The sequence below is a fragment of the Agelaius phoeniceus genome, chromosome 34, assembly GCF_051311805.1.
Source record: "Agelaius phoeniceus isolate bAgePho1 chromosome 34, bAgePho1.hap1, whole genome shotgun sequence".
NCBI classification, from domain to species: domain Eukaryota; kingdom Metazoa; phylum Chordata; class Aves; order Passeriformes; family Icteridae; genus Agelaius; species Agelaius phoeniceus.
Window position 1 is genome coordinate 4900843 of NC_135298.1, and position 25451 is coordinate 4926293.

Genomic DNA, 25451 nt, shown 5'->3' on the forward strand with positions numbered 1-25451 from the left:
AGAATGGCAACTCTTTTTCGAAGCATCCGGTCAGATGTCTTTTCAGGTCTTGTTCTGAGCTGTATGGACAGCTGCACCCTGCAAGGTTCTGTTATGATGGATTAGGACTTGTAAGAATGTGGGGACAGGTAGAGGCTTCTGACCATAGGATTCTTGGGCATCCATCTTTGCAGTTCTTGGAATAAATAATTCAGTTAGCATCTTCTTCCTCCAGGGTTCTCTGAACTTCATCAGCCCGCCATCAGTTTCACCTCAGTCTTCTAATTTTGCGTCCTCTCGGTGCTCGCTGTCATTTTCCTTACCCAGAGATTTCTGTTCCTGTTGTGTCCCCGTTGTTTGTCCTGTCCTGTGTCACGGGTGTCTGCACACATTTGTGCTGGAGCTGCTCTGCCTTGCTGCATAGCCTGGTGCAATAGGAGAAGTCCCGGGGACTTGATGTTTGTAATGTGGGGTGTCGTTGGACTCTAGGTGGGATTTGTAGATGGGCACAAGATGTCTGGAGCTCTTAAGTTATCCTGCAGCTCTTTGATTTTTGTCCTTTCTTTCAGGTGCAGAAGGATGAAATCCAGGGCAGAGCCCCTCATCCCGGGTGAGGGGATTCCCCCGAGCAGGTCAGTCACTGTTTGTCTCTGTAGAGAGAGCATAAATGATGGCTGTTAGAGCAGTCTTCTTTGTCTCTCTTTTTAGGAAGTCAAGGCTGAGAGCAGCAGTCAAGGCCGAGTGGGCGAGGTGAGCATTGAGTAGTGTACAGAAGTAGTTGTTATTGCTGAGGTCTCAGTTTCTGGTGCAGCTCTAAGCATCTCCACTTTTTATTTTAGGTGGTCCACTTGCCATCTATCCTGGCCGGGCATGCCCATTCCAGGTGTGTGCAGCTTAAGGTATCAGTGTGGCATCCTTGTCAGATTTGGGAGGTTGTGTTTTCGCAGTGTCTCAGCATGCTTTTCTGCTTTGTTTCTTTGCAGGTGCTGTCGCTGCCCTAGGCACGCCAAGGAACAGAGGAGGGCAGGTGAGTCGGTGTTTAGGCAGGCTGACTCATAGGTGAGTGTTACACAGCAGCATGCTAAGTGTGTACCTATTCTTTTTGCAGGTATCTTCTGGGCACCCTCTGGAGTCAAATCAAGATTTGAGGTGAGCCGGGTCAGGGGTGCGGAGGAGCCCCGGGGATTACTGTTTTTGACGGCAATAGTCACCTTTTCTGTTTTGTCTTAGGTACCCTGAGGAGCCTCGTAGCCAAAGCTTGGAAACGACAGCACCGAGGCACACACGGAGCACGTTTCAACATCCACGTCCGACCGAGGATGGATTTTGTCCGCTCCTCTTCCAAAAGCTAAGTGTCGGGGCCAGTGGTTTGGAGAAGGGGAAAAACCTTTACTATCACAGAGGGCAATTTGATGTCAGCTTAGCAGAGAGGTCTGTAGTGGGACCGGCTCTCTGGAAGAAAAGGGAGAGGGTTTTTCCTCAGCCTGACCAGAGCCTTTGCCGGGCAGGGCAGTTCCGACCCATCTCAGGATTCTCGTGAACTTTGCGTTGTCCGCCTTCCTCGGCCCGACGTCGTCACGGATCTTTCCCCCGAGGAGCTCGCCTTCATGTCCGGAGCTATAGCCACGGTCACCTGGCCGTTGGCTTCCTTCTCTAGGCTTGCTGAGCCTCTCGAGCATCCTCTTAACTGCTGTGGCACTAACTTCTTTTAACGAGTTATGTTTCATCATCACGTGCTATCGTCATAGGGCTTCCTCTCCTTTGGCATCATCAGCCTCTGGCACATCTTGCGCTAGGCATCTCGGGTGCCTAAGGGGACAGTGCCAGGCAGTTGCCACTTGTCTCTGTGTTATGTTGTCCGTGTCTATGTTGTCCGTGTCTGTGTTGTTCGTGTCTGTGTCCGTTGTCTTCCACGTCATAGGCCTTTGTTACGTCGCGATGCTTTATCAGCACTATTCTGTGCCATATAGGCTGTATTCTACTCACGTTCCTTTCTGGATATCCCTTATTCTGGCATCTTTACATTTTTACTCTTTGAGACAGGAATGTCTCAAACGGACAAGATGTTCTCATCCATCTTCCTTCTCACTACCAGCTTTGGTAGTGCCTTTTTTTCCATGCCATTCTCTTGGACTGCTAGAGGGAGTGTCTTGCACCCTCCTCATGAGACCGCAGTACTTCTATAGGTTCCATCTTCTGAAGGGTATAGGACTCAAGAATTCATCTTCCAGCGAGTTATCTCAAGTCCTGGCTTATATTGTGTGTACCTGTGCTGGCTTATACTGTATGTACCTACCCTCTATGTACACTTGCACTGTATGCATCGACTTACATTGTTGTGTGTACTTATATTGTACCACTTATGGTTGGAGCTGCCCTGCCTGGGCACGTAGTCACAGTTAGGTAGAAGAGTTATAAAAACTTTACTGTTCATCTGTCTTTTATGGGATTTTGGGTAGAAAACTTATTGGTTCAGAGTGGAGACAAGTCCTAGCTGTCAGATAGCCACTCGTTGACCGCTTCCTGTCGTCTCACAGGTCCCCAAGGCTACCGATTTCCCCAGAACCTACCAACTGACGTCAAGGAGCGCAGCCAGAAGATGTGTCGCAGCACGTTCTTCAGCGTCTCGAGTAAGGGCCGCAGCGAGCGTGTAAGTGGGAAGAGCGTGTATGAGAGCACATGTCTGTGTCTGTCTGCGTCTGCTCGTCTCTGCATGTGTCAGCGCATGCCGACTGGATTACTGGATTTAACCTTGTGTGTGTGACTTTTGCTTTTCAAGTTTTTCAACTCATTTTCAAATTTAGAATAAAAAATCCCCAGCTGGGTTTCCCCCCCGCCAGCTGTTTTTTTTTTCCTCGGTCCCGGACGGTCTGTGAGGTGACGTTCATCACCAGAGTTTGGGCGCGGACTGTCCAGGGACCGGGGTTTTTGTCAAGCAGGAGGATTTTTTTGAGGCTCCCGGGAACCACGTTCCCGAGGACCAATGATTGCTGGGGTGTAATTTAGCAGTTGTGATGAGAGGGATGGTGACTTCGTGTGTCATCTGAAGGGGGTGTTAATGGTAGATGAGTGGTGTTTTCTGTGTGCTTTTGTTGATTTGGGTTTCCTATAACAGTAAATCTACATGTAATGAAAATAGAAAAAGGTTATCATCTTGTGTTAATATGTGTGTTGTGTTGTATTGCTCTGTATTGCAGGGTGAGCACAGGGTGAACTCTCTCCTCCTTGCTGTGACACCTGGGCTGGCAGGGGTGACACAGTGACCTCGGCCGGCCGATGCTGCCTGTGCCATCACCTGGCACTGACGTGTTTGATGAAAATCCTTTTGCAGGGATTTTTCTCCTGAGAAGCCTCAGAACAGAAATGGAACCAATAACGATCTGCTGGCTGTGGAGTGTGGGCTGGAGATGGTTTAGCAACAGGGGCATCTTGGATTGGTCTCCTGTGCAGTGTCTACTTGATGACCAATCATGGTCCAGCTGCGTCGGGGCTGTGAGCAGTCCCAGGTTTTTATTATTCATTCCTTTCCAGCTTTCTGATGTCTCCTTGCTCTTTTAGTATAGTTCTACTATCTCATTTTCTTTTAATATAATAGAGATCATAAAATAATATTTCAGCCTTCTGAAAGGTGGAGTCAAGATTCTCGTCTCTTCCCTCGTCCTGGGGACCCTCAAACACCGCCACAATCAGCAGCCGAGCAGGTTTGTGCGAGCCTCTCAGTAACCCTCAGCCGGTCCCGAGTCGGCAGACACCGGGGGGCAGCCCTGACACGGCCGAGAGCGGGGAGACACTCTCTGTGCCCCGAGGGTGCTGAGGGCACCTGGGCTGGCAGGAGACACTCTCTGTGTTTGCCCCGAGGGTGCTGAGGGCACCTGGGCTGGGCCCCTGTGCAGCACAAGAGACACCAGAGACATGGGTAGATGATAAAGGGCTGACTCTTAGCAGGGGTTAATCCAAGGTTTTATTAGGAGTCCCAAAGGAGCTCCTGCACCTCAGGGGCCTCCTGCCAAGAGCCCCAGGGAGATGTGCCAAGGTTACATTTAAAGGGAGGTGGAAACCGAAAGTAGATAACATTTTACCAACCAATAAGTGACCCTAAGGGATGGATGCTGGGGCATAGACATACAGGACAGCGTATGGGGCAAGGCTCGGGGGGCTGACCCCTGGCCTCTGGCTAAACATTGGACGACTTGGACTGAAACTTCTGCATGGAGGGGATTGGAGGCTGAGTCATTGACAGAGAGCCAGGGTGGGGGTTTGGGTATGATCTCATCCCGGGAGAGGGATAACACAGGTAGAAGGAGAGGGGTACAGTTTGGGATAAACCATTTGGGAAAAATATGGGGATATAAAACAAAATGACTTCAAAGTATTATAAAGTATAAAAATGCACTACAGCAGGTTTGGGCAGCACCAAATAAAATGTAATAAAATGCTTTAAAAATAGAAAAATTAAAAATAAAAATTTAATCAAAAATATAACTAGAAAAATAAATGTTTTAAAAATTGAAAAATAAAAATAAAATTAAAAAATAAAATTAAAGCTCTAAAAGTAGAAAAATTTTTTAAAAAATAAATAAAAATAAAAAATAAATGCTTTAAAAATAGAAAAATTAAAAATTAAATAAAAAATAAAATTTAAAAAATAAAATAAAAAGCTTTTGAAATAGAAAAATTAAAAATAATAAGTAAATAAAAAATAGAATTAGAAAAATAAAATAAAAGCTTGAAAAATTAAAAATAAACATTAAGGAAAAAATAAAATTAAAAAAAATTAAAATAGATGAAAAACAAAATAAAAACCGTAAAGTGCTGTAAAGTACCATAAAAGTTCCATAAAGGGTAATGTCATAAAGCACGACTGTCGCAAAAGGTGTCGTAAAGCGCGACTGTTGTAAAACTGGCGTAAAGCGCGGTAGTCGAGCTTTAGGGCACTACCTTTTATGGAACTTTAACGGTACTTTACAGCACTTTACGGATTTTATTTTGTTTTTCATTATTTTTTAATTAATTTTATTTTTTAATTTTATTTTTATTTAATTTTTATTTTTTATTTTTCTACTTTTACAGCTTTTTTATTTTTTAATTTTATTTTTATTTAATTTTTAGTTTTGATTTTTTTATTTTTAAAGCATTTATTTTATTTTTTTTAATTTAATTTTTATTTTTGATTTCTGTATTTTTAAAGCTTTTTATTTTTTAAATTTTATTTTTATCTTTAATTTTTAGTTTTAATTTTTCTATTTTTAAAGCATTTAATTTTGTTTTGTTTTAGTTTTGATTTTTTTATTTTTAAAGCATTTATTTTTTTATTTTTTATTTAATTTTTATTTTTGATTTTTCTATTTTTAAAGCTTTTTATTTTTTTAATTTTATTTTTTATTTAATTTTTACTTTTAATTTTTCTATTTTTAAAGCATTTATTTTATTTTTTGATTTTTTTTTAATTTTTATTTTTGATTTTTCTATTTTTAAAGCTTTGTATTTTTTTAATTTTATTTTTTATTTAATTTTTACTTTTAATTTTTCTATTTTTAAAGCATTTATTTTATTTTTTGATTTTTTTTTTAATTTTTATTTTTGATTTTTCTATTTTTAAAGCTTTGTATTTTTTTAATTTTTTTTTAATTTAATTTTTAGTTTTGGTTTTTCTATTTTTAAAGCTTTTTATTTTTTTAATTTTATTTTTTATTTAATTTTTATTTTTGATTTTTCCATTTTTAAAGCATTTTTTTATTATTTAATTTTTATTTTTGATTTTTCCATTTTTAAAGAATTTTTTAAAATTTTTTATTTAATTTTTTTTTTAATTTTTCTATGTATAAAGCTTTTTATTTTATTTTATTTGGTGCTGTCCAGACCAACTCAAGCTGGTGATTGTGGTGGTGTTTGAGGGCCTTGCAGTTACCCCGATTAATAGGTAAGAGATGATGTTTGGAGGCCACAGTGTTACAGGTAGGGGTTAAACAGTTTTTTACGGTCTTTCAGGTGATTTTTCAGGGATTTTTAAGGATATTTTAAGGTGTTTTTTTCAGGAGTTTTTAGGAATTCTCTGGAAATGTTTAGGATACCTTTAGGGCTCTTTCAGGGCTTTAAAAATAATTTTTAGGGTGTTTTAATGACTGTCTTACCGGGGCGCCCCAGCCACCCAAGCCACCCCGTGCCGGCGCTGCGGCGCTCCACCTCAGCCTCCCGTCAGCGCCGCCCGTGGTCGCTTCCCCTCTCCTGCCGCCGCCGCTGCATGGCGGGCCGAGCTGCGCCTTCCCCACCGCACCCTCCCGCTTCAGAGCTTCTGGATGGTGTGGCTCCGCTGCCTCCTGCAACCATGGGCGTCCCAACGTTTCCTTCCACGGCTGCAGCCGCAGCCCCGTTCCCGTTCCCGCAGCTCCACCGCCTCCCACACCCCCCGGCCCGCCCGCCGCCATGATGACTGCCTGCGCTGCAGTAGTGACGGAACCCATGCATGCGCAGTTGCTACAACCCCAGCACCAATGATATCACTCCGCGCCGACTCATCGAACCACAGCGCTGCTTCAGGGATCAGCTGCACGCATGCGCAGTTCTATCTCCACGGCCCCGCTGCCACCCCCCACTGCTTTTGCCGCAGCTTTGGCACAGCCCGGTCCTGGTTCCGAGCCGCTGCGTGCCGCTGTCCGGCCACAGCCGGCATCCCTGTGCCCTGTCATGCCACTTCTGCCGCCACTGTGTCTATACACGGCACCACAGCAGGTGAAAACTGCAGCGCCTTGCATGTATCCTTCTGCGTCTCTCCTTCTGCCGGGCACCGAGAGATCCCTCTGCAGTGCCGCGCGTAACTGTGCACAACCGATACCTGATGTGCCTCCGTGCTTTCGCCTTCCACACTCCTAGCACCCAGTGGGACTACTTTGTGTCACGATTCGTCTGCACAGCCACATCCATGCACACAAACCGTGCGACGAGGAGGAGGAGGAGGAGGAGGCTGGAATAAGACAGCTGCTTTAATAAATACAGGACAGACAGAGAATTATTTTGCCCCTGCAAATGCCAACCCTTTGATCCCAACACAAAAGAATTTTGAAAAAGAACTGTTCCCAAATAGCACCAGAGTCCCCTCAGTCTTTGGGACAGATTTCTCGACCCAAAATTAGACAGTAAACCCTGAAAATTCGCCAGCATTAATGCCAAAATTAGAAAACTCACAAAAATCTTTTGATAATTTTCAACTAACAGATTGGTGTGAAAAATGCCAATCACTTGCTTTTAAAATTTTGAAAGTTTAATAGTAATAAAATGGTTATAAAAACAGTAATACAATTAGAGTAATAATAATTTGGCCAAGTTGAATTAGGACAATATGAGACAACAAAAACAAAGAGTTACGGACGTCTGGGTACCTTTTTCTGGGCAGCATGAGCCCGAAAAAGGACCCCCGTTAACAAAGGATTAACCTTTAACAGCAATAGCCTGTTGCATAGTCATACACTTCATACATGGTGCATAAATTCCATTCAAATACAGGATTCTGTCTGGTCATCATCCACTTCTTCCTTCTAATCCTAACGGTGCCTTGGAGGCAGGAAGAAGTTCGTTTCTTCTGATAAGAGGGCAATAAATTCTTTTTCTCTGAAAGATTTAGGTGTCCTGTGGCTGCTATCTTGCTGCAAGTCCTTTCTTTAAAAAAAGTATCTTACATAGCATCGTTTCTATTTTAACAGTTTTTGTAACCTAAAACTATATTTAACACACTACTTAAGAGAGTTAATACAGCATTACTTTCTAACACAACACATATAATATTCATTTTAATATTTCCAAAAAGCCAATCATAAAATACATGCATTTTTCACAATCCCCACTCTTATTCTTTGTAAATCCTTTGGCTTGAGCAATATTTCTTATCTACTTGCATCTTCTGGACTATGCGGGCAAAATAAAACAGGGGATTACACAAGGAAGAAATATAAAAATAGTTGCAACACATAAAATGAAAGACCTTAATTTCTTCTAATACATTACCCTACCAGCTAGGTTTTAACATTGTTATCTAATTTTTGGACCGGTACCTGGATTATTATATGCATATATATTTTTTTCTTCTTTGATTTCTTTTGCTTTTTCTAGAATGACTTTTCTGTGGTCATCAATTTTCAACAATTTGATATATTAAACTTTCCACAAACATCCCTTTCTTTGGCCAATAAATAGTCTAAAGCCAACCTATTCTGATACCCTACAGTTTTTGTTTGGCTTAGCTGACTTGATATTAACTCCAATGCCTGGGCAGCTCCATTTGCTATCATTTCTATAACTGCTTGGAGTCTTGTAATACGACTCAATAGATAATTTGGGGTCAATACAGAGTTAAGTTGCTGTGCTGGTTTTACCTTTTTGTTTATTATTTGTTTTTTTACCAAATCTCGAACCGTATCTTCAAGATTAAATGTAAAACAAATCCATCTCTCTCCTTTTGGATATTCAATTCCAAATCTATTACCACTTTTTCCTAAGTTTCTTGTAATCCAATAATTTACTCCATTTTGCCTACAGGTTCTTAATTTGGATGGGTTATAACAGTGGCTGTTGACATAGGTGTGTGTAATTAAAGAGGAACTTTGGTATCTTTCCACGTGATGCTTTCTGCAGCATTTGTGACACAATCTTCTGGTATCCCGAAAGGGAAAAGAGAACAAATGAGTGCCAGAAGCAGGAATAACAGAGGTCCAGTATGGCTTATACTCCCATCTCCCAGGCCTGTGAGGTTGCAGCCCACAGCAGGTGTATTTGATCTTCTCGGTGGCAAAATACAGAGGCCAATCTGGTCTTGCCCTCTATTTCCTTGTCACTTTCTCTTAACTAATTTCCAGGCAAATTGGTTTCGACACCCTTTAACTGTGGTCTCTTACCATTCTTCAGGTATCTCTCATTCAACAGGCAGTAATAATTCCCATCCACAAAGCTAAGTTATTACTTTAACACTTTTTGCAATAAGAGCATAAATGTTGTGAACTACAATACTAATTATTCTCACAATTCAAGCATTTACTTATAACCCAGCTAGCATGTCCAGTATTGGAATGAATCAAATAAAGTTTACTGATGGAAATGGTAATTCCCCTTCTCCCTGTACAATTCTCAGGCTAAGGTCGGAACACAAAAACAGTCTTGATCCTTCTATCTGGAGTATTCCTCCCCTAAGGAGATGTTTTATTCAGGCCGTGCTTGAAACCAGTGGTATAAGCATTGTCTTACTTCTGAATTCAGTGTTATTCTTTGTACATTTCTTGGATCATTTTGCTTTTTCCAAACTATTACCGCTCAGTCCCTATTGGAAAGTCAGTTTGGTATCACCCGGTTTAAATGTGATAGTCCATTGATTCTGCTGGCATGAATTCACCCTTTTTCCGTGATTCTGATTGTTGCTTCGGTAGTACCTGGATAGGACTTCTTAATAGCATAGTAATAAAAGTAAGATAATACTGCATTAACTTTTACCATTCACTTTTCTTCCAAACTTTCTGGGTTTAGCTAAAAGCTTTTTCCACAGCAGCCTCTTCTTCTTCTATCCAGCTGTGCTAATAGCTGCAGAGGCAAATTCTTCTTTTTGTGAGTTACAGTTAGTTAAATAAGAAAAGCTAGACCAATTTTAACACTAGATGTATCACATCTATTGCTTTTTACTTTTTGGGCAGCATTTAATTGTTTTAGCCTTACAAACCCATTCTTCAGGAAAAAAAACCAAAAACCAAAAAACTTCTTTTTAACAGCAAACAAAACATACAAAAGAAAAGACCAAAAATCTTCTTACTTAAGAAAAACAAACCACTTTGTGAGGTTTGGAGAGTCAGCAATCTCTGCTTTGATTTTATCTTTTAGTGCTAGCCCCCTCCCGCTCTTTTCACGGCCTTGCTGTCAATGCCGTGCTGCCACTTGGCTGCAGGGCCGGAGCAGGGGAGAACAGCCACGGGCATGGGGACCCTGGGGGCAGCCTTGGGTCCCTTTTGCCCTCTCTCTCTCTCCTTCTCTCTCTCTCTTTCCTTCTCTCTCTCGGCCCACTTACCGGGGCCGACGCTGCCATCCTCGACTCGGGACCCCGGCAGTCTGGGAGCCCCCCTGGCAGTTCCGCCACGGAGCCAGCCCGCTCCTGCCCGGCAAACCCGTGTGTCCCCTGCTGCCAGCACCGCCGCCGGGTCACCTCCATGGATCGGTGCCTGCCGCAGCCCCCGAGACTGCGCCGCTCGTAGGGAGCGGTCAGACACCTCCCAACCTTGACAACCCCAAACTTGGCGTCCCCAGGTGCTCCTGACATTCTTTTCCTTTCTCTAGTCAACTTATCCTCTTTTCCCTTCAAGGAGGGCCTGTTCTGCTAAACCCTTTCTGGACCTCAGTTCAGCATTGAATAACCTCCTAACAATTGTGTGTTAAGACACTTCCCTGCCTTTCATGCAAAAACCCCACATTCACACTTCTGCTCTCTTCTAGCACCAAAATGTCATCACTTCACATTCTAACATCTCAGAGTTTGCTAACCACCTCCCTACTTCAACTTCTCTTTCTTCTCTTCTTACCTGTTTTTTTTTTTTTTTTTTTTTTTTAATTCAACAGACCTCAGATGGTACGAGGTGAACCTAACTAAATTACTTCCAAAAGTAGGCTTACAACTTTCTTTTACTAGGATTGCAGTAGCTGTTAAATACCTACTGGCTAGCTGTGGCTTACTAACATCTTTGATATATAAGCTACTAGATACTTTTTTACTCTTCCTTACTCTTGAATTAAAATTTTATGAGCTACTCCATTTTCTGTATTTATGTATAAATGATAAAGGATTTTTCTAACAAAGGTAAGCTTAAAGCTGGTACTTAGGCTAGTTTTAACTTAACTCTTTTAATTTAACAATATCTTCTTTGGTCTGTTTTATATCATCTCCTTCTGTCAATTTTTTTCATACACGAATTTTGCTACTTGTGCGTACCCCTCAATCTATAATCTATAATATTTCAATAATCTAGGTAATTTTCTGATCTCTCTCTTTGAAGAGGGAGGGAGAATGAATAAAATTCTTGCAATTTTCTCATGGTTGGTTTTCTAGCTACTTTTATTTATTAAGTGTCTAAGATATTTTACCACTGGGTAGTGAGTCTGAGTTCTTTTATTAACCTCCCTTTAATCTTATACTAGTCTATAACTGCCATCAGACTTTACTGGGGGGAAAGGGATATTATGAGGAAACATACAAGTTTCTAATGCCCCATCCTTTATTAGTCCTTCTATGACTGGCTTCAAATCTTCCCGTCCTTCTAAAGATACAGGATACTGACGTACATGTATGGGACAATCTCGTCTCTCAATTGTAACCCTTATGGCGTCAATATTTAATCCTCCCCTATTTCCTTCTCCAGCTCAAACTTCTTTGTTGATTTTTTTTTCTTCATCCTCTTGGCCTAATTTTAAAACTCTAGCTGTCATTTTCCCATTTTCTGATATAACTCCTATTCTTAATTGCACTTGTAAGACTCTTCCCAATAAATTGCTACCTGCCCCTGGGACCAATAAGACATCTCCCATCCAAATTCTAGTTTCTTCCCTCAATTACTACATCTTTAATGACCAGAAATGTAAAACTTTCTCTTTTTGCCCCTGTTACTTTCACTATATGTTTGCTCACACTATAACTTTTTGGAATATTTAACAGGCAGGTTCTCTCTGCCCCTGTGTCTATTACAAATTCCAGTTCTTCTTCTTGGGGACCCACTTTTAAAGTTATCACAGGCTCCAGATGGTATTTGTCCCCCCCAAAAAATTAGAGCTTATGACCTCCCTATTCCTCCTCTGTGCCCATCTCTTTAAAGATTTTCAGATCTTCTGCTTACTTAGGACCATTTTCCTATTTCTCTTAAGTTTGTTTATCTATTTAGCTGAAGTTTCTTCTTTCCCTTCTAAAAGCTGTCCCTTAAAAACTTTTTTTTTCCTGCATTTCGCCTTTGATATGCTGTCTCATTTATTCCTTTGATTATGTAATTACGATAATTATTCACGTGTTTACTCCCCTCCTTATTATTTTTACCCCACTCAGGAGGTACAGTTGGCATTTTGTCTTCTCTGGGGGTCCCCACAGATTATCTTTTTTCCTAAGCTTTTATTTCAGCTGCTCTGATTGCCTTTCTTCCTGAGAAAAATATTATTTTCATTACAGACCTCATCTCTTCTCAAATATAAATGTTTGGACCTAAAAATTGGTCTAATTGTTCAGCTATGCCTATGGGATCCTCCAAATATCCCTTTTATTTATTTCTTAAAATTTCAGACCTCAGACGAAGTCAAAGGAGCATTCACAAACCCTGGTCCGCCCCCTCCTATGGGAACCTCTTTTAATGGAAATAGACCAATCCCTTTATCCCATTCTTTTTGGATTTTTATCTTCTATAGCTTTTCTCCCGTATTTTTAGGATGAATCAGGAGAGGGCTTTCTTTTACCAGAACTTTTAGTGTTTCGATAAGGTGATTCCTTTAGAGAGTTCCGCTGAGCAGCCGGAGCTGTGGTTACCAAGGGAACGGAGCTCAGGGCAGGACGGGGGAACTCGGCACAGCTCAGGGTCTCGGTCCTCCAAAGGCGGGGTCTGCAGCCGGGATCGTCCCAGGGGCTGTTCCGGTGCAGACCGAGCTGCAGCGTGGATCGGCCCCACATGGCTCACGGCGGCTGATTCGGCAGAGACAAAACCGGCGACGGACCCCGGCTGCAGCGGCGGGAGCCGAGCAGAGTCAGGGCAGCCGGGGATGGGACAGACGGGACCCCCCCTCGGTGCGGTCAGCGCGGTACCCACGGTGCACACGGCAGGAGGGACCCCCCGCCCCTTGCGCCGGCACGGCCAGCGGAGCGGCCGCGGGCCAGGCGGCCGGGACCGGGACAGACAGACCGGGACAGACGGACTGTGCCGGAGCCGACACAGAGGCTGGGGCAGCCGCGAACGAGTGGGGGAACAAACGGGAATGGATGAGGTAATATTTCTATAAGCAAGATTGAAATGAAAGCGAGCTTTGAGATCCCTCAGTTACTGAACAACAGGAAAACAACGGTGTGGCCAGCTGAAGGTAATCCCCTTTGATGAAACAACACCTTCTGCCTGCAGACAGCTCCAAGGGGCCGAGCAGACCCTACTAGCTTGGCAGAAGGGGTCCAAAGAGGAGCTTTTAGGGTTTAAAATGTAACACAGTATGGTAATGTAGTGATTCTTATAGGCCGTATGGAAATGCTATAGCATTTGTGTATTGTACTAGATTGGTTAGTGAGAAGTAGAATATTCAACACAGAAGATGATTTATTATATTGTAATGGGAACTTCACTCTCTTGACCTTTTACTCACTTACCCCTTTTTACTCTTATGCTTTTGCTCTCTTACCTTTTTACGCTCTTACCCTCTCATCGTCTCAACCCCTCTCTTCTCTCAGGCCTGCTCTGAGCTGTGGCTGGCAGCTCCCAGCAGGCCCCTGCACCCAGGCCCTTTGCAATAAACCCCAAGTTCCAAAAGGCCCCTGCCCCCGGGCCCTTTGCAATAAACCCCAAGTTCCACAACCCGGCTTCAGAGATCACTCGTCCCGACCGTGCTACCCCCGATGCTCCTACAGGTAGAAACTCACTCACTAGTAAGGAAAAATCTTTCCAAAGCATTTTTTTCTATTTTTATCCTCCGAGTATTCCAACTTCTTTTGCTAAATTTCTACAGATTGGAGTTCAAATTACCATTTCTGACCAGTGCAGAGACAAATGATGAAACATTCCTGAGTTATTCTTACTCTTCAACTTATGGAAGTAGCCAGCACTCAATTTGCATGATCTAACCAAAGTAGCCATTTCACAGAAAAGCACTTTCTATAGCAATATTGAAAAACTATAGATTGAGGTAAAACCATCAAGTTTCTGCCCTCACTGCTGCAAAGTCACATGTTTGAAGACCATCCCACTGAATTTTCTAAAGATGTGTGAATGTGTCATCTGGACCACAGGAGATAAAGCAGGGTTAAAACGCTGGCTGAGCAAAACTGAAGTTAACAAACACAAGGTTCATCAACCTTGTAATAGAAGCTTGCAGAAACCTATCAACGCTTATCCAATAAAGCCCTGTGGCACTTTGTTCTTCCCACTCCTCCCAAATCTCCATCTGTCTGAGCCAGCATCAGCAGGAAATTTTGCACGGAAGCTTGCCAGATAAAATAGCTATATCATCTGCCATTAGTTTTAGAGAGTTATTCAAAAATAGATTAAAAATTATATATTATTTTTTAGCTGTGTCCTAAGTTAGGGATGGGCCAAGTCTTGTGTCTTTGTCTCACAGAAAGGTGGTTCATGTATCCTTTAATATCATATGTGCAAATATTTCCAATCTGCATTCTGCCTTATCAGAAGGCTAATTAATTACTTTATTATAGTATATTACATTACATCTAAACTGAATCTGCCAAGTACTCAAGCCTGCACACACCACACACTACTCGTTACTGTCACCCAACAGACCCAACACACACACACACTTGGCCCCGACAGGCCAAGGAAACAAAACACCATCACTTTGGGTGAACAATCTCCACGTTGCATTCTACTTCAGCACAAACAGAGGCACAGCAAATGAGATAAGAATTGTTTTTCCTTCATCTGAGGTTCAGAGAATGTGAATCCCAGAAATATTCTTGGGAAGAATTGTACCTTGCTTTTCTCTGTGAAGAGAAATGCGGTGACAGGTGCACCCTGGCCTCCAGGGCAAAGAATCACGGAATGGTTTGGGTGGGAAGGGACCTTGAGGTTTATCTTTGCTTTATCCAACACTTCAACAGGCAAGAGGGGGCTCATCTGCTTCAGAGCTGCTTGCTTTTCTCACACCTTTCACAAGCAAAGCCTGAAGCAAACCCTCCCAAGTTGCCCTATCGACCAGGGGACCCCTTAGCACTCGGTGACACTGCCAGCAAAACCTCAAACTTTTACTCACACAGGGACGAGGCCGTGCACTCAGTCGTAACCCAGATTCACTTTTTCCAACAGTAGCCTCGAACTTCCTTTGTTCTCTCTGCAGGCCTTTTTGCAAGCACACCGATTAACAGACTACACAAGTTTCACCAGCAGACTTCAGCTAAATCCAAAATTGGTTTCTACCCCGAGTAAAATTTCCAACCCCCTGTTCCAACCTGCGATGTTTGGAATTTTAAGAGGTGGCAGCCCACTCGAGATCAAAGGTCCCGGGCAGGGTGCAGGCCCACGGACACAGATGCCATCCCTTTTCCAAGGGAAACTAAAGTCATCACCCCAGTTTCCTTACATCAGTTTGCCGAAGACGTTCACCGCTCCCAAGTCACTCAGAGTTCTCGTTGGCTGCAGACTCGGTCTTGGAGTTACGGAGTTACGCTTCCTCCTAACAGTCACCTCCTCACCCCCCTGCTGCTGCGTCCCTTTCTCCACCCCTAACCCTACTCTATTTTCCAGCCCGCCCTTGCTCCATCCCTCACTCCGCTCTTAACCCGTCCCACCACACTTCCCGCTCCATCCGTTACTTCACCCACCGCCCACCCGTGAGTCCCCTGCAGCAGCACGCAGGAGCCCGAACCCTCGGAGGACGGCGCAGCTCTCGCAGCAGGACAACACCCAAGCGAGACAGGCAGGGACAACGTCTGTGGGCTGCAGGGTGTCACAAGGGGCTGCGGGCTGAGGGGAGGGGGCTGGAGAGTGACACAGAGGATGGGGGGAGCTGAGAGGCAGAAGGGGGCGTTAGGAGCAACTGGGAGGCTCCAGGGTGGCACAGAGATGCTGAGAGGCTGGGAGTGGGGAAATTGAGGGTGACAAAAAGAGAGTGAGGGGAAGCAGATGCCTTGAGGGGCAAAGTGGGGGCTGCTTGAGGGTGACAGGTGAACCACCCCTCACACCACCCCTAACCAGGTGGAGAGTGCACGGTGGAGGCCAGGGGGCCGAGGGACAATGTCAAAGGTTTCGGGGTGGCACACAGACATTGCGGGCTGAGGAGGGGGAGGCTTGACAGATGGAGAGCTCACACTGAGGGTTAGGGGTACAAAAGACACAGGGTACCAGGTAGGGTTAGGGTACAGGTGCAGCAGCCCTCAACCCAACCCCAAGGTCACCCTAAAGAGCACCCTTAGGACCCCAGTTTTCCCCAACAGCAGCACAAGGCAGTAACCCCAATGCTGGGACATCCCCAGAACTCTCCCAGCAGCTGCAGGCAGCAACCCTAATAAAAAGGTAGCAATGATGTTTGTGGTCTAGAGAGTGACAGGTAGGAGTTGGGTGCTGAGCAGTTTTTTAGGGTTTTTTTTTTTAGGGTTTTTCTCATGGCTTTAAAAGGATATTTTAGGGCTTTTTTGGAGGAGTTTTCCAGGAATTTTCTGGTAACGTTTAGGATACTTTTAGGGCTTTTTCAGGGCTTTTAAAAGATTTTGTTAGGGTATTTTAAGGACTTCCTTAGTACTTTTAAGAATTGTTTGGGGGGGGATTTGGGTATTCTTGGGGTTTTTTTAGGACTATTGAGGGTATGTGGAGGACTTTTTAGGGTTAGGGTATTTTTAGGGTTTTTGAGGAAATTTTTAGGTTATTTAGGATCTTATCAGGGTATTTTAAGGATTTTGGGGTATTGTTTGAGCTCTTTTTGGACTATTTAGGGTATATTTAGGGATTTCTCAAGGTTCTTTGGGGATTTTTAGGGTTTTTTTTAAAAGTAGGATATTTCCAGTGTATTCTAACAGCATTCTGAGGCTGTTTTTAGGTTTTCATGGGGTTTTTAGGACATTTTGAAGATTAGGAGGTTTTCAGGGAATTTTTAGTTTTTTTTAGGGTCTTTTCATGGCACAACACATGGAGGCTGAGGGGCAGCTTGAGGGGCACTGTGGGGGCCTGAGGGTGACAGAGGCTGGGAGCTGAGGGAGGAACAGGGAGAGGAGACAGCGGGTGACACACAGAGATGCTGAGGGTGGCAGGGGCAGCTGTAGGGTGACACAGAGAAGCTGGGGGCTGAGGGGCAAAGGAGAGGGGTCAAGGGTGACACACAGGAGCTGAGGGCTGGGGGGCAGAGGGACCGGTTGAGGGGTAAAGGGAGAGGGCTTGAGGGCTGGACAGTCCAGTGGAGATCAGGGGTACAGGGTACAGCTGTACCACCCCTCACCCCAGCCCTAACCTCAGCCTAAGCAGCCCCCCTAAAAACAGCCTTTTCCCCCAACAGCAGCACAACACAGCAGCCCTAACAGCGAGACCAGACAGCAACCCTCACACAGCAGCACAATGACAGAACCCTCAGAGGACAACAGACCCACTGCAAAAAGGTAGGGATGACATCTGTGGGCTAGACAGCAAGAGGTAGAGTTCGGAGACTGAGCACGTCTTTGTGAGGTTTCTTTCCAGGACTTTTAAAGGTATTTAGGAGATTTTGGAAGGGACTTTTCTGGGACTACTTAGGGTATTGTTGGGGCTTTTTCAAAGCCATTTTATGAGTCTTTAGCATATTTGGAAGATTATGGTCAGGGCCAGAGAAAACACCCTCCGAAAAGGCAGAGTTTTAGGACTGTAGCGGAATGCTTTAGCAATTTAGCAAAAACAGCAGCGGCACAGCGGGTCGGGTCCCACGCTGCCAGTCCGAAGGCTGTAAGTTTTAGACCCAGCTAAGTTGTTGTGGTTAGGGTTAGATGCTCTCAGCTTTGGTCTGGGAGAACTTCTGCACAGAAAAACTCACCCCCCGCATATCCCGACGCCAGTTTGCAGGAGGTGCTCGGCACTGCCAGGGCAGCCCGAGTTCTCGGCGGGGGCAGCTTTGCTCCCGGAGAAATCCTGCACTGGCCCTCTTCCCCGTAAAGCCAAACTCACCCCCGCTGCGCGTCGACGTCCGTTCGCAGGAGGCACGTGGCACTCCAAGGGCGGCGAGAGTTCTCGGCGTCGGCAGCCGCGGTCCGTGAGAAATCGTTCTCTGCAGTTTTGGAGGCCGAATCACAGTTTCGGCCACGGGCACACAGAGAGGAAAGATGGTTAATTTCCTTAGAAAGGAAAGTCTGGCACCCCATGGTTTCAGGGGCAGACGAAGGGCTGTGCAGGGGAAGGAACTCCTCACAGGACCTTTCTTCACCTCAAGCCCACTCCAAGGTTTAGCAGCCCCCGTGTGCCCAGCTGCTTTCAGAGGGTTACCCAGGCACACCCGCACAGGGAGCTGCTAGTCCAGAGGGGCTAACAGGGGCATCCCAAGGGTCCCTCCAGGAACTACGGTCGGAGCATCCAGCACGGACTAGGGAGCAGCCAGACCCACCCGGGCACGGAGCAACACTTTGAGAAAACGCCAAGGGAAGAGCCCTTTTGCCAAGGGGCAGCATCTGAGCAGGCCAGGCAGCATGTGGGGCTCCAGGAGAGGGCTTTCAACTTTCCCCTTTTACTGTGTCAGTCCCTCCCCAGGGCCCCCAGACCCTCCACAGCACTCCCAGACAGGAGAGGAGTTATTAGGAGAAAAAGGGTTTAGAAAAAAGGGAAAAAGCTTCCTTTTCCTTTATTCTTTCTGTTCAAACTGGGAGGAAGTCTGCTTCCCCTGCAATTTTAATGGTCTCAGTTGAAAGAACCCCTGCCTTTTTTATGCTGTCAGGGGTGTTAATTGACAGGGAGTCCTCATTTTCTATTATTTTCCAGTTTAAGTAGAAGGGGAAAATCTTGCCAATGTTTCTTATGGGTTTGAATTAAGGGTAGCCAGCCCCTTTTTGTTGTCCTGAGGCCTAAATTGAGGGAGAAGCCCAGCTATCCCTCCATAAGAGTTTGAACTGAGGGAAAAATCCCTCTTTTTTCATCACTGGAGAGATTTAAAGTGATGAAAACCCCTCTTTTCCCAGTATTAAGGAGAATAAATTAAAGGGCAGAAGCTATTTATTTGCTATTGTATTAGTTTCAGTAGAGGTAACTGCCCCATTTCCTCTGTTTAAGGGGTGCACTGGAAGGAAGCTCTGCCTTTTTCAGCATTTTAAGGGTTTAAAACTACATTTCACGGCCCTTCTTTCTGTGCCATAGGACCAAGTATCTCAGAGCAGGGTGAGCCTGGCATACACTTAACCCTTACACTGCCTGGGAAGCTTTTATTTTTCTTATTTTTACTTATAATGTAGATAGGCCTAATTAGAGGTCCCAAGGAGACTTAGACTATTCATATCATAAGCATTCTTTTCCACCCAGCATAGTCATACATGAAGTACTACTTAGTAGCCACTAAGGAATAATTATGTAAGTTAACAGCAAATTGCCCAATTTATCTAGTTATGCTGCCTAAACAGAAACTTTTATTTCTTATCAGTTTCCTGCCCTTTTACTCCAAGTAGTTGTTGCAAAAAAAGAAAGCACTGTTATTTTTCTGAAGAGTTTTCTTCTATAACAAGCCCTTTACTCCCCTTGACTTCAAGTCAGAGGAGCCAAACAGCAGCAGCTGCTCTGAGGGTTTTTATACCCGGTGGGATCAGCCCCCTCCCTTTTCCCGGGTGCCACGGGAACGAGAGGCGGGCACCATCAGGGGTATATTAACCCCAGCCTTTGCTCAGGGCCTTCATTCCCCCTCTGGGAGGTGCTGGGATAAAAGCTCTCCTCTCATTTCAGTCAAGAGGCTCTTTCAGCTTATTTCAGCTTGTTTTCAGCAGGTGTTTCTGGGTATCTAAAGCAACAGAGGCTTTGAAGATACTGTGAAGAAAACAGCATAGAATACAGGGCGTATTTAAGTTCATGATTTTGGGTTTTGTGTTTAGGGGTGGTGAAGTGCATTTGTAATTTCTGGTTTTGTTCTGATTTTGTTTTGTATTTTTTTTTTTAGGAGGAGTGCAGCTTCCAGAGGCTCCAGGTTGTGTTAATTACAACACTTTTTTCAGCAGATTCGTTGTGTCACAGGAGGGATCTGCCCAGCGTCCAAGATGATGTTTGAGATTGAGGCTTCAGGTGAGTTGAGGATTGTGACTAGGAGAGGGAGGCTGAGCAGGTATCCAGTTAGGAGTTATTGTTGGGGGGGTGGTTTTGAAGGCAGCAGGGTGAGAAAGGGTGTTTATTTGAGCCCCCCACCCAAGGCCTTTTAGAAGCCGAGCAGAGGCATTCCCACGTCTTACAGCACACAAGGTCATCCACTGCACTCACAGGAATGCCATTTAACTTTGCCTTTCTCTAACCCAGGTGTCACTCACAATAATGGCCATAGCCTTGAAATCAGGATGAAGCAGGAGCCTGAAGGAGCCAGGCACACTCAGGAGAGGGCAAGTAGCTGACTTGCTGGGATTTGGCCCACATACCTCTGTACTCATACTTTGGTTTTGTTTTTCTTTATTGTAGCTGACCAAGAGGCTAACAGGCGATCACGGGGCCCTCCGAGGCAGACTCATTTCAGGCGCAACGTGGATCCACATCACCGATCATCCAAAAGATAAGTCAGGGCCACGGCCTGGAGATGGGATGATGGGAGAGTAGTGGGTTGGGAGTTCCTGGGACAGATTTAAAAATTAGCAGAGGGAAAAGCAATCTTCTCCAAGGGGCCTCTTAGGACATCTAAAGGGAGAGGCTCTACTTTTGACGGCAGCTTTCAGGCAGGCAGCGCAGAACAGTTCCGGTCCACGTCGTGTTGTCCGGTGTACCATGTTACCTAGCGTGTCTTTGGGGTCCCTTTTGCCTTTTCCCCTCGAGACCCTCACCACAAGCATAATGTGTTGTTTGTTGTCCCCCTGTTTGTCACGTTCCGTGTCACGGGTGTCTGCACATATTTGTGCCGGAGCTGCTCTGCCCTGCCCTGCCGCATAGCCTGCTGCAACAGGACAAGTCCCATGGACTTGCAGTTTGTGGGGTGTTGCCAGACTCTAGATGATATTCCTAGATAGACAGAAGATATTTGGAGCTGTGAAGTTATCCCACAGCCCTTTGACTTTTGTCCTCACTTTCTTTCAGACGCAGAAGGATAAAATCCAGGGAAAAATCCATCCACCCATCCTGAGTGAGGAGGTTCCCCCGAGCAGGTCAGTCACCGTTTGTCTCTGCAGGGGGAGTGTAAAGTGTGACTTTGTTACAGCACTGTTCTTTTTCTTTTCAGGAGGTAAAGCTGGATATCAGCAGTCAAGATGAGGTGGGCAAGGTGAGCATTGAGTAGCGTACAGAAGCAGTTAGTTGTTATTGCTCCAGTCTCACTTTCCGGTGCAACTCTAAGCATCCGTTCCTGTTTCTGCGCTTTAGGCAATCCACTCGGAGTACGCCGAGCCCCAGTCACCAACCGGCAGACGCACCGGGTGTGCCGCTCTCTCGAGCCCTGCGGAAGAATCATGGGACTCGTTGATGAAGCCTCTGCCTTTTCTATATAAAGGTGTCACCAGGGTAGCCTTGGGCACGGGCCGAGGAGTCAGGAGTCACGGTGAGTCGGGGAAGTAGGGAGGAGGAGCTAGGGTCCACTCAGGTTTCAGCAATGCCACATGACCTCGTCTCCTTTTAACCCAGGCTTACCCCGTGACAATGGCATCAACCTCGGAGCGCAGCCGAAGGGTGCGGCCCCAGGAGCCAGGCATTCTTAGGAGAACGGTGAGTAGCAGAATTGTTGGGTTTTGGCCAGTGTGCTGCAAACATCATGCATTGATATTTGGATTTCTTTCATGTAGTTGACTAAGAAACAACAGGGAGTTGTTGAACAACAGTGCCAGCAGGAACTTCCCAGATGTTGAGGCTGCCTTCTTTTGCACCTGACACGGATAGGCATCCCCAGATGTCCGAGAGATAAGTAGAGGGCTACAACCCACAGAGGGGATGAAAGCGGGGCGCAGGGTAGGGACCCACCGGGAGGGGTTTTTGAGTCTTCTTTGGAGATGGGGGTGTCCATGAAGCGGACACCTTAGGCCCCATAAAAGGAAAGCCTGACTTTTCATCACAGCGCTGAGGTGTGCAGGGCAGAGCAGTCCCGGTGTGTATCGTGTCCCTTGTCTTTTGTGTATTATGTGTTGTTTGCATATGTCATGTCTTTTACCTTAGGCCTTGGTGGGGCCTGTCAGAAACCCTGGCATCATTGTTAGCATCTGTGATCTCTGCATTCCTTGGCCTGGCACCAGTGCCATAGAACTTTTGACTCGGGAGCTCAGACAGGCATCAGACTCTCTTGTCTCTTTAGAAGCATCCGGTCAGCTGTCTTTTCAGGTCTTGTTCTGAGCTGTATGGACAGCTATGTCCCGCCAGGATCCATTATGGCGGACTAGGACGCGAAAGAACATGAGGGCAGGTAGAGGCTTCTGGCTGTATGATTCTTGGGCATCCATCTTTGCAGTTCTTGGAATAAATCATTCAGTTAGCATCTTCTTCCTCCAGGTTTCTCTGAGCCTCATCAGCTCACCATCGGTCTCACCTCGGTCATCTCCTTTTGCATCTTCTCAGTCCTCGCAGCCATTTTCCTTGCCAGGAGATTTCTGTCCGTGTCGTGTTCCCGTTGTTTGTCACGTCCTGTCCCGTGTCACGGGTGTCAGCACACACATTTGTGCCGGAGCTGCTCTGCCCTGCCACATAGCCTGGTGCAATAGGAGAAGTCCCGGGGACTTGAAGTTTGTAATGTGGGGTGTAGTTGGACTCTAGATGGACACAAGATATCTGGAGCTCTTAAGTTATCCTGCAACAGTTTGACTCTTGTCCTAACCTTTTTTCAGATTCAGATGGATTAAACGTGTGCCAGAGGGCCCCATCCCGGGTGAGGGGTTTCCCCCGAGCAGGTGAGGCACCATTTGTCTCTGCAGCAGAAGTGTATGTGGTGACTCTGTTACAGCTCTGTTCTTTCTTTCTTTTTAGGAACTAAGTCTGGATACCAGCAGTCAAGGTGAGCAGTGGAGAGAAGTAGCTGTTATTGCTCCAGTCTCAGTTTCTGGTGCTGCTCTAAGCTTCCATTCTCTTTTTTGTGCTTTAGGCAATCCACTTGGAGCCTGCCAAGCCCCCGTCACCAGCCGGCCGATGCACCGGGTTCCCTGCACGTGTGAGCCCTGCGGATGCATTACAGGACCTGGTGATGAAACCCTGAACTCTATTTAAAGGTGCCATCCAGGTGGCCTTCAGCAGCTGCCGAGGAGTTGCAGTGAGTAGGCGAAGTAGGGAGGAGGAGCCAGGTTCCACTCAGGTTTCAGCCATGCCAAATCACCTCCTCTCCTCTTAACCCAGGCACCCCCTGTGACGACAGCCTCGGTCTCCGAGCGTGCCCGAAGCGTGCGGCCCGAGCAGCTGAGCATTCTTAGGAGCATGGGTGAGTAGCAGACTTGTGGGGTTTTGGCCGATGGGCTGCCAAGATCGGGCACTGATGTTTGGTTTTCTTTAATACAGCTGTCTAAGAGACAACAGCCCGGTGACAGCAGGACCTTCCCAGCTGACGAAGTGGCCTTTCTTCGCACCGGAGACCGGCATCCCCAGATGTCCGAGAGATAAGTAGAGGGCCACGACCCACAGAGGGAATGAAAGCAGGGTGCTGGTTTGGGAATTACTGGGAGGGGTTTTTGAGTCTGCTTTGGAGGTGGGGGGTGTCCATGAAGCGGCCCCTTAGGCCCCATAAAAGGAAAGCCTGACTTTTCATCACAGTGCTGAGGTGTGCAGGGCAGAGCAGTCCCGGTGTGTATTGTGTCCCTTGTCTTTTGTGTATTATGTGTTGTTTGCATATGTCATGTCTTTTACCTTAGGCCTTGGTGGGGCCTGTCAGAAACCCTGGCATCATTGTTAGCATCTGTGATCTCTGCATTCCTTGGCCTGGCACCCATGTCATAGAACTTTTGACTCGGGAGCTCAGACAGGCATCAGACTCTCTTGTCTCTTTAGAAGCATCCGGTCAGCTGTCTTTTCAGGTCTTGTTCTGAGCTGTATGGACAGCTATGTCCCGCCAGGATCCATTAAGGCAGACTTGGACTTGTAAGAACGTGAGGGCAGGTAGAGGCTTCTGACCGTAGGATTCTCGGGCATCCATCTTTGCAGTTCTTGGAATAAATCATTCAGTTAGCATCTTCTTCCTTCAGTGTTTTCTGAGCCTTGTCAGCTTGCCATCGGTCTCACCTCGGTCATCTCATTTGGCATCTTCTCAGTCCTTGCAGTCATCCTTCTTGCCCAGAGATTTCTGTCTGTGTTGTGTGCCCATTGTTTGTCACGTCCTGTCTGTCCCGTGTCACGGGTGTCAGCACACACATTTGTGCCGGAGCTGCTCTGCCCTGCCACATAGCCTGGTGTAATAGGAGAAGCCCCGGGGAGTTGAAGGTTGTAATGTGGGCTGTACTTGGACTCTAGATGCTATTCCTATATTGACCTAAGGTGTTTGTAGCTTTTGAGTTATCCTGCAGGTGTTTGACATATGTTCTAACTTTCTTTCAGGTGCAGATGCATTGCATCCATGGCAGAGCACCCCATCCCGGGTGAGGGGGTTCCCCATAGCAGGTCAGTCACCATTTGTCTGTGCAGGGGGAGTGTCAAGTGTGACCCTATTACAGCGCTGTTTTTGGTCTTTATTTTTAGGAAGTATAGCTGGATCCCAGCAGTCAAGTTCAAGAGAGCAAGGTGAGCAGTAGCCTTTCTTGTTGCTGAGGTCTGAATTCCAAGGGCGCAAGTCTAAGTCTCCATTCTCGTTTTTGTTCCTTAGGCAATCCACTCGGAGCACGCCAAGCTCCCATCCCCACCCGGCCGACGGACCGAATTTTTCACCCTGATGAGCCCTGTCTTCCGGGTAGCAGTCAGGAACCACCGAGGAGTTGTGGTGAGTCAGGGAAGTAGGGAGGAGGACCAAGGGTCCAGTCAGTTTTCAGCAATGCCACATCGCCTCCTGTCTTCTTAACCCAGGTGTACCCCACGACAACGGCGTTGGCCTCCGAGCGTTCCCGAAGCGTGCCACCTGAGGAGCCGGGCCTTCTTAGGAGAAGGGTGAGTAGCAGACTTGTGGGGTTTTGGCCGACGGGCTGCCAAGATCAGGCACTGATGTTTGGTTTTCTTTAATATAGCTGTCTAAGAGACACCAGCCCGGTGCCAGCAGGACCTTCCCAGCCGGCGAGGCGGCCTTTCTTCGCACCCAACACGGACCGGCATCCCCAGATGTCCGAGAGATAAGTAGAGGGCTCCGACCCACAGAGGGAATGAAAGCAAGGTGCTGGGTTGGGACTCCTGGGATCGGGGAGGGGAGGTCTTGAGTTGGCTCTGGAGATGAGAGTAGCCAAGAATTGGCCCCTTAGGCCCCCTAAAAGCAAAGTCTCACTTTGGATCACAGTGCTGAGGTGCACAGGGCAGAGCAGTCCCGGTGTGTATCGTGTCACTTGTCTACCGTGTGTTATGTCTTGGTTGGGTGTCTCATGTCTTTTATCTTAGCCCTTTGAGGGGCCTATCAGAAACCTCGGCAGTATTCTTAGCAGCCACGATCTCCACGTTTCTTTGGCCCGGCACCCAGGCCATAAAACTTTTGACTCGGGAGCTCAGACAGGCATCAGAATTGCAACTCTTTGTAAGCATCCAGTCAGATGTCTTTTCAGGTCTTGT

General features: G+C 46.1%; 4 long non-coding RNA genes across 6 annotated transcripts; all 4 read left to right on the forward strand.

The window, feature by feature from the left end:
• The first annotated feature begins 1473 nt into the window (after nucleotides 1-1473).
• Nucleotides 1474-8417, forward strand: LOC143696428 (uncharacterized). 2 transcript variants are annotated; one of them, XR_013185833.1, is made up of 4 exons: nucleotides 1474-2609; nucleotides 3311-3485; nucleotides 3597-3680; nucleotides 6124-8417. It is a non-coding gene; the product is annotated as an uncharacterized LOC143696428 (long non-coding RNA). The 2 variants fall into 2 exon arrangements; XR_013185832.1 differs by having other exon boundaries at nucleotides 3311-3680.
• Nucleotides 8418-20297: 11880 nt separating this feature from the next.
• LOC143696427 (uncharacterized) lies at nucleotides 20298-22017 on the forward strand. The gene is made up of 5 exons (XR_013185831.1): nucleotides 20298-20953; nucleotides 21028-21069; nucleotides 21168-21342; nucleotides 21426-21506; nucleotides 21584-22017. It is a non-coding gene; the product is annotated as an uncharacterized LOC143696427 (long non-coding RNA).
• A 688-nt stretch (nucleotides 22018-22705) lies between these two features.
• On the forward strand, nucleotides 22706-25234 carry LOC143696430 (uncharacterized). Of its 2 annotated transcripts, none has more exons than XR_013185837.1 (4): nucleotides 22706-22779; nucleotides 22867-23031; nucleotides 23115-23196; nucleotides 24923-25234. It is a non-coding gene; the product is annotated as an uncharacterized LOC143696430 (long non-coding RNA). The 2 variants fall into 2 exon arrangements; XR_013185836.1 differs by lacking the exon at nucleotides 24923-25234 and adding an exon at nucleotides 23274-23547.
• On the forward strand, nucleotides 23717-24682 carry LOC129122843 (uncharacterized). The gene is made up of 3 exons (XR_013185838.1): nucleotides 23717-24365; nucleotides 24444-24485; nucleotides 24568-24682. It is a non-coding gene; the product is annotated as an uncharacterized LOC129122843 (long non-coding RNA).
• Nucleotides 25235-25451: the final 217 nt, after the last annotated feature.